Source organism: Rhinoraja longicauda, chromosome 35 (assembly GCF_053455715.1).
Source record: "Rhinoraja longicauda isolate Sanriku21f chromosome 35, sRhiLon1.1, whole genome shotgun sequence".
Lineage (NCBI taxonomy): Eukaryota > Metazoa > Chordata > Chondrichthyes > Rajiformes > Arhynchobatidae > Rhinoraja > Rhinoraja longicauda.
The window spans coordinates 2,575,344-2,589,213 of record NC_135987.1 but is presented as its reverse complement, the minus strand read 5'-3'; the positions used below and the strand labels follow the sequence as shown (position 1 = coordinate 2,589,213).

Below are 13,870 nucleotides of genomic sequence, written 5' to 3'. Positions count from 1 at the left end.
AGCAAGGATGTGTGGGGACTATCCTGCCCCAAACCAGCAATTCCACAGAAGGCTGTGGAGACCAAGTCAATGGATTATTTTAAGGCTGAGATAGGTTCTTGATTAGTACGGGTGTCAGGGGTTATGGGGAGAATGCAGGAGAATGGGGTTAGGAGGGAGAGATAGATCAGCCATGATTAGGGTTGCCAACCGTCCCGTATTAGCCGGGACATCCCGTATTTTGGGCTAAATCGATTTGTCCCGTAAGGGACCGCCCGTGTCCCGTATTAGTATTGTTGCCAACTCCCTCACTCCCAAATACGGGACAAAGGGTGACGTCACTGCCCCGCGCCCCACGTGACCTCACCCAGCCAGCGGCCACGTGCTCCCGCTCCACCAATGGCGGCCGCCATTGGTGGAGAGGGAGCACGTGGCCGCTGGCTGGGCGAGATCACGTGGGGCGCGGGGCGGTGACGTCACCTTGTCCCGTATTTGGGAGGGAGGAAGTTGGCAACCCTAGCCATGATTGGATGGCGGAGTAGACTTGATGGGCCGCAGGGCCTAATTCTGCTCCTCTCACACATGAACTTATGAACTTAAGACTGACAGTGTGCAGCTGGTAGAGCTACAAATTGCCAGAGACCCGGGTTCGATCCTGACCTCCGTGAGGAAGACACTTCTGTAAAGGTAGAGAGAACTAGATAGAGCTCTTAAGGATAGCGGAGTCAGGGGGTATGGGGTATGGGGAGAAGGCAGGAACGGGGTACTGATTGAGAATGATCAGCCATGATCACATTGAATGGCGGTGCTGGCTCGATGGGCCGAATGGCCTCCTCCTGCACCTATTGTCTATTGTCTATAATAAATGACACGAACCCTAAATGAGGTATATGATGGCAGACATGGGTGAGGTGCCGGAAAACTGGAAGGTGGCAATGTTGCGCCTCCATTCATTTTACTTTGGAAATACAGCATGGAAGCAGGCCCTTCGGCCCACTGAGCCCACGCTGGCCAGCCATCACCCTGTGCGCTAGTTCTACATTATCTTATTTTCTCCCAAACACTCGGGGCAATTTACAGAGAGTAAATCAACCTACAAACTTGGGATGTGGGAGGAAACCGGAGCACCCGGTGGAAACCCACGCAGTCACGGGGAGAACGTGCAAACTCCACACAGACAGCACCCGTAGTAGGGATCGAACCCAGTAATGTAAGGCAGTGCCTCTACCGCTGCACTGCTTTGCCACGCTCTCCCTGTAACCACGGGGGTTTCCTCCGGGTGCTCCGGTTTCCTCCCACATCCCAAAGACGTGCGGGTTTGCGTGTTAATTGGCCGTCTGTAAATTACCCTTGGTGTGTAGGGAGTGGATGAGAAAGTGGGATCAAACAGAACTAGTGTGAACAGGTGATCAATGGTCTGTGAAAAACTGCCCCTAATGTGTAGATGAGGGGTAGGTTGCAAGGAAGATTGGTGGGAATGTGGGGAGAGTACAGCTGGATTAATGGATGGCTGGCATAAACCTGGTGGGCCGAAGGGCCAGTTACTGTACTGTATTTCCTTCTCAGGTTTAGTTTAGTTTAAAGATACAGTGCGCAAACAGGCCTTTCGGCCCACTGGGTCCGCGCCGGCCAGCAAACAACACACACGAGGGACAATTTACAATTTTACAGAAGCCAAATTAACCTACAAATCCGTACATCTTTGGAGTGTGGGAGGAAACCGGAGCACCCGGATGAAACCCACGAGGTCAAGGAGAACGTACAGACAGCACCCACAGTCAGTATGGAACCCGTGTCTCTGGCGATGTAGGGCAGCAACTCTACCGCTGCGCCACCGCGCCACACGTTCCAGGGGAAGTATTCTTTCCCTTCCCCAACCAGGAGCGTTAATGTTAGTCAATAAACACTTTGTCACCCTGATGTGGATCACGGAGCTTTGAGGTGGGATGTGGGAGGTGCTGGTTATCTGGTCACAGGTACGGCTTAAAGCTTTGGGTTTGGCACGAGAACTTTAAGGAAGAATGCAGTCATTGCAGGTTGTGTAATGGGTAATGCTGTATCCTGGGGAACAGGTGATCCCAGGGCTGGCTGATGCCTGGTCTCTTCCCTCATCTCCTGTAAGTTTAGTTTAATTTAGAGATACAGCAGGGAAACAGGCCCTTCAGCCCACCGGGTCCGCGCCGACCAGCGATCTCCGCACATTAACACTATCCTACACCCACTAGGGACAATTTACAATTATACCAAGCCAATTAACCTACAAACCTGTACTGTACGTCTTTGGAGTGTGGGAGGAAACCAAAGATCTCGGAGAAAACCCACGCAGGTCACGGGGAGAACGTACAAACCCTGTACAGACAGCACTCATAGTCAGGATCGAACCTGGGTCTCCGGCGCTGCATTCGCTGTAAGGCAGCAACTCTACCGCTGCGCCACCGTGCTACCCTGAGCAGAAGAATCTGGGAGTGCAGGTGCATAATTCCTTGAAAGTGGCGTACAGGTGGTGAATAAGGCTTTTGATGCATCAGCCTTCATCAGTCAGGGTACTGACTGTACACGTTGGAACTTTATCGTTGTACATGTTGATGAGGTTGCACCTGGAGTATTGTGTTCAGTTTTGGTCATCCTGCCATGGGAAAGATTCCATCAAGCTGGAAATACTGCAGAGAAGATTTGCGAGGATGTTGACAGGACTCGAGGGCCTGAGCTATAGGGAGAGTGTGAGCAGACCGGGACTTTATTCCCTGGAGCGCAGGAATCCGAGGTGATCATCTGGAGGTGTACAAAATCATAAGAGGAATAGATAGGGTGAATGCACAGTCTACTTCCCAAGAAAGGGGAATCAAGACCTAGAGGGCATGAGAAAGGGGAAAGGGGAAATATTTAATTGGAACTTGAGTGGCAACTTTGCACACCGAGGGTGGTGGGTGTACGGAACAAGCTGCCAGAGGAGGTAGTTGAGGCTGGTACTAATCGCAGCGTTTAAGAAACGTTTGGACAGGTACATGGATAGGACAGGTTTAGAGGGATCTGGCCAGATGCAGGCAGGTGGGACTAGTGTGGATGAAACATGTTGGGCAAGTTGGGCCGAAGGGCCTGTTCCCACACTGTGTGACTCTATAACACAAAGTGCTGATTAACTCAGTGGGTCAGGCAGCATCTGTGAAGGGGACTGAAGAAGGGGACTGAAGAGGGGTCCCGACCCAAAAGGTCGCCTATTGTCATCCAGAGTTGCTGCAACACTTTGTGGACTATGCCAGATGAAGTTGTTTGAGTCAGGTATAATCTATATACTAAAACTCTCGTTTGTTATCTTGTTTGTGACTGAACTTCAGCCAAAACGTTACACGATAGCACGACAACTTTAGGCCCACCTTATTCACCATTGTCACTTTAGTGATAATGCAAGTAGTTTTATTGAAATCGGTCTTATATTTTTAAAGTTATTCACATTTTAAATCTATCTCCTAGGGAGGGAGGGAGGGAGGGAGGGAGGGAGGGGGAGGGAGGTGGGGGGGAGGGAGGGAGGGGGTAGGAGGGTGAATAAGGGGGGTTGAGGGGGATGGAGAGGGGGGAGGGGAGGAGGGGAGGAGAGGGTGCTGCACCAATGCAGGAGAGGTTTGGGCCCAACGGGTCCACATGGTCTAGTAACATTTAAAAGACATTTGGGCAGTTACATGCATAGGGAAGGTTTAGAGGGATATGGGCAGAGATAGATGGATTATTGATTATTATGGGTGTCAGAGGTTATGGGGAGAAGGCAGGATAATGGGGTTAGGAGGGAGAGATAGAACAGCCATAATTGAATGGCGGAGTAGACTTGATGGGCCGAATGGCCTAATTCTACTCCTATCACCATGAGGTGTGACACGGTGGCGCAGCGGGTAGAGCTGCTGTCTCACAGCGCCAGAGACCCGGGTTGGATCCTGACGTCGGGTACCATCACGGGTAGATCGGGTGGTCAAGAAGACGTTCGGCACATTGGCCTTCATCAGTCACAGTATTGTGTGTAGAAGTTGGGAGATCATGTTGCAGTTGTATAAGACTGAGGCCACATTTGGAGTATTGTGTTCAGTTTTGGTAACCATGTTATAGGAAAGATGTTGTCAAGCTTGATAGGGTTTGGAGAAGATTTACCAGGATGTTGCCAGGACTTGAGGGACTGTGGTATAGGGAGAGGTTGAGCAGGCTAGGGCTTTATTCCTTGGAGCACAGGAGGATGGGTAATCATACAGAGGTGTGTAAAATCCTGAGAGGAATAGATCGGGTAGACGCACAGTCTTTTGCCTGGAATAGGAAATCGAGAACCAGAGGACATAGGTTTAAGGTGTGGAGGGAAAGATTTAATAGGAACCTGGGAGGTAGCTTTTTGTACACAGAGGGTGGTGGGTGTATGGAACAAGGAGGTAGTTGAGGCAGGTACTATCGCAACATTTATGAAACATTTAGACAGGTACATGGATAGGGTAGGTTTGTTGGGATTAGGTGGGACTAGTGTAGAAGGGGCATGTTGGTCAGTGTGGACAAGTTGGGCCGAAGGGCCTGTTTCCATGCTGTATCACTCTATGACTCTATGCTGTCTATACTGTGTTTGCACATTCTCCCAATGGGTGCTGGCTCGAAGGGCTGAATGGCCTACTCCTGCACCTATTGTCTATTGTTACCCCCTGGTGCTCCGGTTTTCTCCCACACAACAGGTATAACAGGTATAACAGAGCTTTATTTGTCGTTCGGCACCGAAGTACCGAACGAAACTACATAGCAGTCATAGAAAAAAAGAACACAAGACACATGACCCCAACACAAACGTCCATCACAGTGACTCCAAACACCCCCTCACTGTGATGGAGGCAACAAAACTTCCACTCTCTTCCCCACGCCCACGGACAGACATGTGGTTTGTAGGTTAAATGTAGGTCTGAAGAAGGGTCTCGACCCGAAACGTCACCCATTCCTTCTCTCCTGAGATGCTGCCTGACCCGCTGAGTTACTCCAGCATTTTGTGAATAAATACCTTCGGTTTGTAGGTTAATCAGCCCTCTGTAAAATTGCCCCAGGTTTGTGGGGAGTAGATGGGAACGTGGGATAACAGGACTGGTGTGAGTGGGTGATGGATGGTTGGTGTGGACTCGAAGGGCTTGTTTCCGTGCTGTTTCACTGAACTGAAGTAAAGAAGCAAATATTGCCTGTGGAGTTACAGGGACTGCCAGCAAGTTGAGTTGATGCAAGTTGCAGACAGACTGACGCATTCAATGTGAATGGACAGAATCGTGCAGAAGCACAGTTTTGGGAAGTATGAGATAATCGACATTGGACGTGTGAAAAACCCCAAAAAGATCAAAATAATCTCAAAGTGTCTAAATCTGCAACTAGGGGTGTGGAGCAGAGACATTGAGGGCGTGCAGCGTAGATTCACAAGGTTAATTCCCGGAATGGCGTCACTGTCATATGTTGAAAGACTGGAGCGACAAGGCTTGTATACACTGGAATTTAGAAGGATGAGAGGGGATCTTACATAGAAACATAGAAACATAAAAAATAGGTGCAGGAGTAGGTCATTCGACCCTTCGAGCCTGCACCGCCATTCAATATGATCATGGCTTATCGAAACGTATAAGATTATTAAGGGGTTGGACACGTTAGAAGCAGGAAACATGTTCCCAATGTTGGGGGAGTCCAGAACAAAAGGCCACAGTTTAAGAATAAGGGGTAGGCCATTTAGAACGGAGATGAGGAAAACCTTTTTCAGTCAGAGAATCTGTGGAATTCTCTGCCTCAGAAGGCAGTAGAGGCCAATTCTCTGAATGCATTCAAGACAGAGCTAGATAGAGCTCTTAAGGATAGCGGAGTCAGGGGGTATGGGGAGAAGGCAGGAACGGGGTACTGACTGAGAATGATCTCTACTACAAAGAGCACTGCAGGTCACGATCGAACTCTGGTCTCTGGCGCTGTGAGCTAGCGGCTCTATCCGCTGCACTTTTATTTTCCAGGTATAGCCAGGAGAATGATAAAGGGGGTAGGGATGAAGTTAGGTTGTTTGAAGGCCGTGACTGTGGCTGAGCCAGCTGTCTGTGCACAACACTCCTCTCTCCAACACTACCATAGTTTCAGTTGCTGAGATATAAATGGGGTAGCTACTGAAAGAGGAAGCTCGTGAAACACAGGATATGTAGAACTGCTGATCCTTAACTGATGTTACAGGCATGCACCAAAATAACATCTTGAGGGGCACACAAATTGCAGCACAGAGTAAATCACCCAGTGAGAGTTTCGGCACACAAATGCAAATGTACTCTGTGGTCCAAAGTAGCAAAAGCCATTCTGGAAATGAGATGCAGTCCGTGACTCTGCCCCATCTGAATCCCTGAGGTTTGTGTGAAGGCATTTGAAAACAATGCATTGTTTTAAGGCATTGCTGTAACTCTTTATATACAGGTCCCACCCCAGTCGCAAAAGATGTAGTAAAGCAGTATCAAGTCTTCACTTTGAGGTGAGGACAGAAACAAGATGCTGGAGTAACTCAGTGGGACAGGCAGCATCTCTGGAGAGAAGGACTGAGTGATGTTTCGGGTCGAGACCCTTCTTGTCGACCCGAAACGTCACCCATTCCTTCTCTCCAGAGATGCTGCCTGTCCAGCTGAGTTACTCCAGCATCTTGTGTCTATCTTCGGTGCAAAGCAGCATCTGCAATTCCTCCCGACACAGAGTTTATCTTTGGTATTTTTATTGACTGCTTTTAGTTCACTTTTAATTTAGAGATGCAGAGTGGAGACAGTATCAAGGAGTGTTTCCTGACTCTCAGTTCAAAGAAGGGTGGCAATCTGAAATGCCGCCTGTCCGTTCCCTCTGCAGGTACTGAATTTACCCCTCTGTAAATTGTATGTAGGGGGTGGGATAACGTAAAACTAGTAACGTCTGAAGAAGGGTCTCGACCCGAAATGTCACCCATTCCCTCTCTCCTGAGATGCTGCCTGACCTGCTGAGTTACTCCAGCATTTTGTGAATAAATACCTTCGATTTGTACCAGCATCTGCAGTTATTTTCTTACATGTAAAACTAGTGTGAGCGGGTGATCAATGTCCAGCATGGACTTAATGGGCCAAAGGGGCTGTATCTTTCAATCGATCAATGCTTTTTATTGATCTTTTTAATTTTATTTAGAGATACGTGGAAATAGGCCCTTCTGCCCACCACTCACTGATCACCTGTTCACTCTTATTCTATGTCATCCCAGTTTTATATCCGACACACTGGGGGATGATTTACAGAAACCAATTAACCGACAAACCTGCACGTCTGTGGGATGTGGGAGGAAACCGGAGCCCCCGGAGAAAACCCACGCAGTCACAGGGGGAACGTACAAACTCTGTACAGACAGCACCCGTGGTCAGGATCGAACCCGGGTCCAAGGCAGCAACTCTACCGCTGCGCCATTTTATTTCTTAACTAGACCAAGTGGACCCGTTGGGCCCAAACCTCTCCTGCATTGGTGCAGCACCCTCTCCTCCCCCACTCACCACTCTCCTCAACCTCCCTTCTCCCCACTCCCTCTTCCTTCCCTCCCTCCCCTCCTTTTAAACTTTAAAATGTGAATAACTTTCAAAATATAAGACCGATTTCAATGAAACTACTTGCATTATCACTAAAGTGACAACGGCGAGTAAGGTGGGCCTAAAATTCTCGCGCTATCGTGTACCGATTTGGCTGACGTTCAGTCACAAACAAGATAACAAACGAGAGTTTTAGTATATAGATGGTAATAGAGCATAGAACAGTGCAGTAAAGGACCAGTACAGGGCAATGTCTGTGCAAAACATGATGCCAGGCTAAACTAAACCTATCTGCCTGCACACAATCCATATTCCTCCATTCCCTGCTCATCCACGCGCCCCTCTAACAACCTCTTAAACGCTATACCATATCTACCTCCACCACCAGCCCAGGCAGCGTTTCAGGCACCCATCACCATCGTACAGGACCCTGGTGAGACCACATCTGGAGTATTGGGTGCAGTTTTGGTCTCCTAATTTGAGGAAGGACGTCCTTGCTATTGAGGCAGTGCAGCGTAGGTTCACCAGGTTAATCCCTGGGATGGCGCGACTGCCATAGATTGGGCTTGTATTCACTGGAGTTTAGAAGGATGAGAGGGGATCTGATGAAGACGTATAAAATTATAAAAGGACTGGACAAGCCAGATGCAGGTAAAATGTTCCCAATGTTGGGGGAGTCCAGAACCAGGGGCCACAGTCTAAGAATAAAGGGGAGGCCATTTAAACTGAGGTGAGAAGCAACTTTTTCACCCAGAGAGTTGTTAATTTGTGGAATTCTCTGCCACAGAGGGCAGTGGAGGCCAATTCACTGGATGGGTTTAAAAGAGAGTTAGATAGAGCTCTAGGGGCTAGTGGAATCAAGGGATACGGGGAGAAGGCAGGCACGGGTTACTGATTGTGGATGATCAGCCATGATCACAATAAATGGCGGTGCTGGCTCGAAGGGCCAAAATGGCCTCCTCCTGCACCTATTTTCTATGTTTCTATCTGTGTAAAAAACAACTTGCCCCACACATCTCCTTTAAACGTTGCCCCTCTCTCCTTAAAGCTAAGTCCTCTAGTCTTTGACATTTTCAACGGGACAAATTAAACCTTCTGTCTAATCTCACTCTCCCGATATAAGGTCAATTTTGGAGATGGTGGTAAATAATCCTTCAGAAACATGGAACTGCAGGTGCTGGTTTACAAACGAGGACACAAAGTGCTGAAGCAACTCTGCGAGGCAGGCAAAAAATCACCATGATAGATTTAAAGTTGAATAAAGGCTCTCTGGAAGTTTCTAACAATGGAGACACAAGAACAGCAAATGCTATGTGTAGGGAGGTTTACACCTGATGCTGGTTTACACCAAAGATAGACACAAAATGCTGGAGTAACTCAGAGGGCCAGGCAGCATCCCTGGAGAAAAGGAATAGGTAACATTTCGGGTCGAGACCCTTCATCAGACTGAGACTCAGGGGGGAGGGAAACTATAGGTACGGAACAAATCAGAGCCCGCACCGATGACCCAGGGAAGAGTGAGCCCACAATGGTCCATTGTTGGCTGTGGAAGAGGTGATAACGAAGGGATACGAACAGTGAAACTAGCAGGATGACAGTGAGTTTAGTAAAAAAAGACACAAAGAGCTGGAATAACTCAGCAGGTTCGGCAGCAGCTTGGGAAATCTTGAATAGCTTGGGACCCTTCTGATAGATTCGCTAATAAATAATTATTTGATTGTTTAACGTCGAGTTTCTTTGCTTTCCGCCTGATGTGAAGGGTGTGTACATGTTGATGTTGGGAGGCAACTGGTGAGAGGAGGGGTGGAATGACTGATGTTGGAAACTCCAGGATATTTCCAACCGAAACGTCACCTAATTCCTTCACTCCAGAGATGCTGCCTGACCCGCTGAGTTACTCCAGCACTTTGTGTCTGTCTTCAGTATAAACCAGCATCTGCAGTTCCATCCTCGATAAGGGAGGGTGCAGGGGGCAAGGGTGGCCAATTGCCTCAGTTAGTGGTACACAGATGTTCGCTCATTGTGTGACTTGATGAAACTTGATGACCAACAAAATCACGAGCAGGCTGAATCAGTTTGTGCTTCACTCGAGGTTCCTGCTCCAAAACGAAAACTGCTTGTTTTTATTCCCGCAATAGTAACTGCAGCCAAGAACAGTGCTTGTAGAAAGGAGACGAGGAGGAAGTTCTTCAGTGAGAGGGTGGGGGACCTGTGCAATTCATTGCCACAGGCAGTATTAGAGGCTGTAAAAAAAACAAATAAACTATAACAGTGGAATAAAAGACAGAACCAATGCTCCCAAGTCGATGTATGTAGCTTATTTGGAGGTTGTGGTGTTTAATAGCCTGATGGCTGTTGGGCAGAAGCTGTTCCTGAACCTGGACCTTCCAGTTTTCAGGCTCCTGTACCTTCTTCCAGATGGCAGGGGTGAAATGAGAGTGTGGCCAGGGTGGTGTGGGTATCTGATGATGCTGGCTGCCTTTGTGAGGCAGTGACTCCTGTAGATCCCTTCGATGGTGGGGAGGTCAGTACCCGTGATGGACCGGGCAGTGTTCACCACTTTTTGTAATCTTGATCACTACTGGGCTTTGTTCGAGTTGCCGAACCAGGCCGTGATGCAACCAGTCAACATGCTCTCTACTGTACACCTGTAGAAGTTCAAGAGAATCCTCTCTGACGTACCCATTCTGCTGCCTGATCCGCTGAGTTACTCCAGCACTCTGTGTCTTTTGTACACCAGCATCTACAGTTCCCTGATTCAACATTGCCAGAATGCTGCCTGGACTAGAGGGTATTAGCTGGAAGGGGAGATCGTACAAACATGGCTCGTTTTCTCAAGAACACTGAACTATGAGGGGACATCTAATAGAAGTCCATAAAATGATGAGAGGCATAGATAGGGTAGACAGTCATAAACTTTATCCCAGGGTGAAAATGTCAAAGACCAGAGGGTATAGCTTTAAGGGGAGAGGGGGAAAGTGTAAAGGAGGTGTGCGTGGGGCAAGGTGTTTTACACAGAGGGTGGTGGGGGCCTGGAACGCACTGTCAGGGGTGATGGTGGAGGCAGCTACGATAGTGGCGTTTAAGAGGCTTTTGGATGGGCACATATATATGAAGGGAATGGAGGTGTGAAGATCTTGTGTGGGCAGATCGGTTTAGTTTATCTTGGCATTATGTTCAGCACAGACATTGTGGGCTGAAGGGCCTGTTCCTGTGCGACACTGTTCTCTGGTGTTATCACCTCCCCCACAGCCAGCACTGGACCATTGTGGGCTCCTTGGCCATCTGATCGGCTCTGATCAGTTCTGTACATTTTCATATCTCTTGTTTCCCTTCTCGCGCGGTGGCGTAGCGGTAGAGTTGTAGCCTTACAGCGCCGGAGACCCGGGTTAAATCCTGACTACGGGCGCTGTCTGTACGGAGTTTGTATGTTCTCCCCATGACCTGCTATGAGTTTTCTCCGGGATCTCCAGTTTCCTCCCACACTCCAAAGACACACAGGTAATTGGCTTGGTAACATTATAAGTTGTCCCTGGTGTGTGTAAGATAGTGTAAGTGTGCAGGGATCGCTAGTTGGCACAGACGTTGGGCCAATAGGCCTGTTTCTGCGCTGCATCTCTAAACTAAACCAATATAAGGTCCTTTCCATTAAATTAAGACCAGATTAGATTCAATCACCCGTTCACACTAGAACTGGTGATCGATGGTCGGTGTGGACTTGATGGGCTGTTCTACACTGTATCTTGTATAATTACATTCATAATTTAAGATACTTTTAAAATTAATCTGCCATCACCTTGCTTCTGATTAGTGATAGACAATAGACAATAGGTGCAGGAGGAGGCCATTCGGCCCTTCGAGCCAGCACTGCCATTCACTGTGATCATGGCTGATCATTCTCAATCAGTACCCTGTTCCTGCCTTCTCCCCATACCCCATGACTCCGCTATCTTTAAGAGCTCTATCTAACTCTGTCTTGAAAGCATTCAGAGAATTGGCCTCCACTGCCTTCTGAGTCACCCTGACATGATCAATCCTTACTTCCATAATTTTTTAATAAAAGTCCCTGCAGATGTTCCCGTTACGATTGCATTTGACAAGTACTGTACATTTTACTTCCTTGTTTATTTTTAGCTATTCGTTGTAGTCTTTTGAATTCTGTCCAATTTCTGACTGCCGCACATCTTTACGCAATTGCATGCTTTTACATTTGATGCTATCAAATGTTTCTCGTTACCATTGGAAAGTGAACCATCATTGGAGATTTTCTTTCTTAGCTGAATGCTCTTTGTGCATTCTGAAAGTTTGCCTGAAATGTTTGCTCGGTTTTAGAGATACAGTATGGAAACGTGCCCTCTGGCCCACCGAGACCATGCCAACCAACGATCACCCATACGCACTAGTTCTGTGTGTAGGGACGAACTGCAGATGCTAGTGTACATCAAAGATAGACACAAAGTGCTGGAGTAACTCAAAGGTGCAGGCAGGCAGCACCTCTGGAGAGAAGAAATGGGTGCGTTTCAGGTCGAGACACTTCTTCAGATGAGAAGGGTCTTGACCTGAAACGTCACCCATTCCTTCTCTCCAGAGATGCTGCCTTTCCCCGCTTAGTTACTCCAGCACTTTGTGTCTACCTTCGATTTAAATCGGCATCTGCAGTTCCTTCCTGCTCAACCTACAAACCCGCACGGCTTTGGGATGTGGGAGGAAACCAGAGCACCCGGAGGAGACCCACGCGGTCACAGGGAGGTCACACAAGCTACACAGACGGTAGCCGAGGTCAGGGTGGAACCTGGGTCTCTGGCGCAGTGAGGCAGTGGCTCCACCAGCTGTGTCAGTGCAGGCTCCACCTGTTTCCGTCGAAGTAAGTGGTACGTTAATTTTTATGGTAAGATACATCCAACCGTGAAGATGCCTACATGTGATAATGAAGGGCCCTGGGGCATTGTGTACAAGGTGTGGTCTCCCCTCCTACAGAAGGGTATGTGTGTGAAAGATCAGGCACAGTAAGTTGTTACTGGATGGGAGGATTGCCAGCAGGCAGTGATGAAGCATACAAGCCCAATACTCCCGCAAGTCCAGCAGAATGAGAGGTCATTTCAGTGAAACATGAAAAGTTCTTGCAAGGTCTGACATAGAAACATAGATAGAAACATAGAAAATAGGTGCAGGAGGAGGCCATTTGGCCCTTCGAGCCAGCACCGCCATTCATTGTGATCATGGCTGATCATCCACAATCAGTAACCCGTGCCTGCCTTCTCCCCATATCCCTTGATTCCACCAGGCCTTAGAGCTCTATCTAACAATCTGACAGGATTGTTACAGAGTTGATTTTCCCAGACTGGGGAGTTGAGAATCGGTGGTGACATATTCGGAAGAAGTATAAGACAATAACTGCAGATGCTGGTACAAATCGGAGGTATTTATTACCAAAATGCTGGAGTAACTCAGCAGGTCAGGCAGCATCTCGGGAGAGAAGGAATGGGTGACGTTTCGGGTCGAGACCCTTCTTCAGACTGAACCGGAAGAAGGGGTTGACCATTCACGAGTGAAATGAGAACACCTGTGAATGACATGTTCCCACCCAGAGTTTTTAGTTTAGTTTAGAGATAGCCTGGAATCTAACCCGAGTCCGTGCCGTCCAGCGATCCCCGCACACCAACACTATCCCACACACACTGGGGACAATTTTACAATTTCACAGCAGCCAATTAACCGACAAACCTATACGTCTTTGGAGTGTGGGAGGAAACCGGAGCACCCGGAGAAAACCCACGCAGGTCACAGAGAGAACGTGCAAACTCCGTACAGACAGCACCCGTAGTCAGGATCGAACCCGGGTCTCTGGTGCTGTGAGGCAGCAACTCTACCGCTGCGCCACCGTGTCCTCCTTGCAAGGTCTGAAAGGATTGTTCCAGAGATGTTGTTTTCTTGGCTGGGGAGTTACTAATCAATGGTTATATTCTGAATAAGGAGCAAGCTGTTCATGAATGAAATGAGAGCATTCATCCACCTGTGTATGACATGTCCCACCCAGAGCTGGTGAATGTAGAATCAAGGAACTGCAGGTGCTGGTTTATATCTAAGATAGACACACAGTGCTGGAGTAACTCAGTGGGTCAGGCACCATCTCTGGAGAATGTTCTTCAGACTGCTTTGGAGAAGGGCCAGGACAGAAAGGTTCGTAGAGGAATGGGAAGAGGAGTTGAAATGGTTTGCAACCGGGAGATCCAGTAGGGCTTGGCGGACCGAGCGCGAGTGTTCAGCGAAACGGTCTACGCTTGGTCTCGCCGATGTACTGGAGGCCACATCAAGAACATCAGATACAGTAGATGAGGTTG

General features: G+C 48.4%; 1 protein-coding gene across 1 annotated transcript in view; it reads left to right on the top strand.

Annotated features, from left to right (window-relative positions):
* pik3ap1 (phosphoinositide-3-kinase adaptor protein 1) overlaps positions 1-13,870 on the top strand; it is a 148,977-nt gene that overhangs the window by 38,351 nt on the left and 96,756 nt on the right. The gene's annotated exons all lie outside the window — the stretch shown is intronic.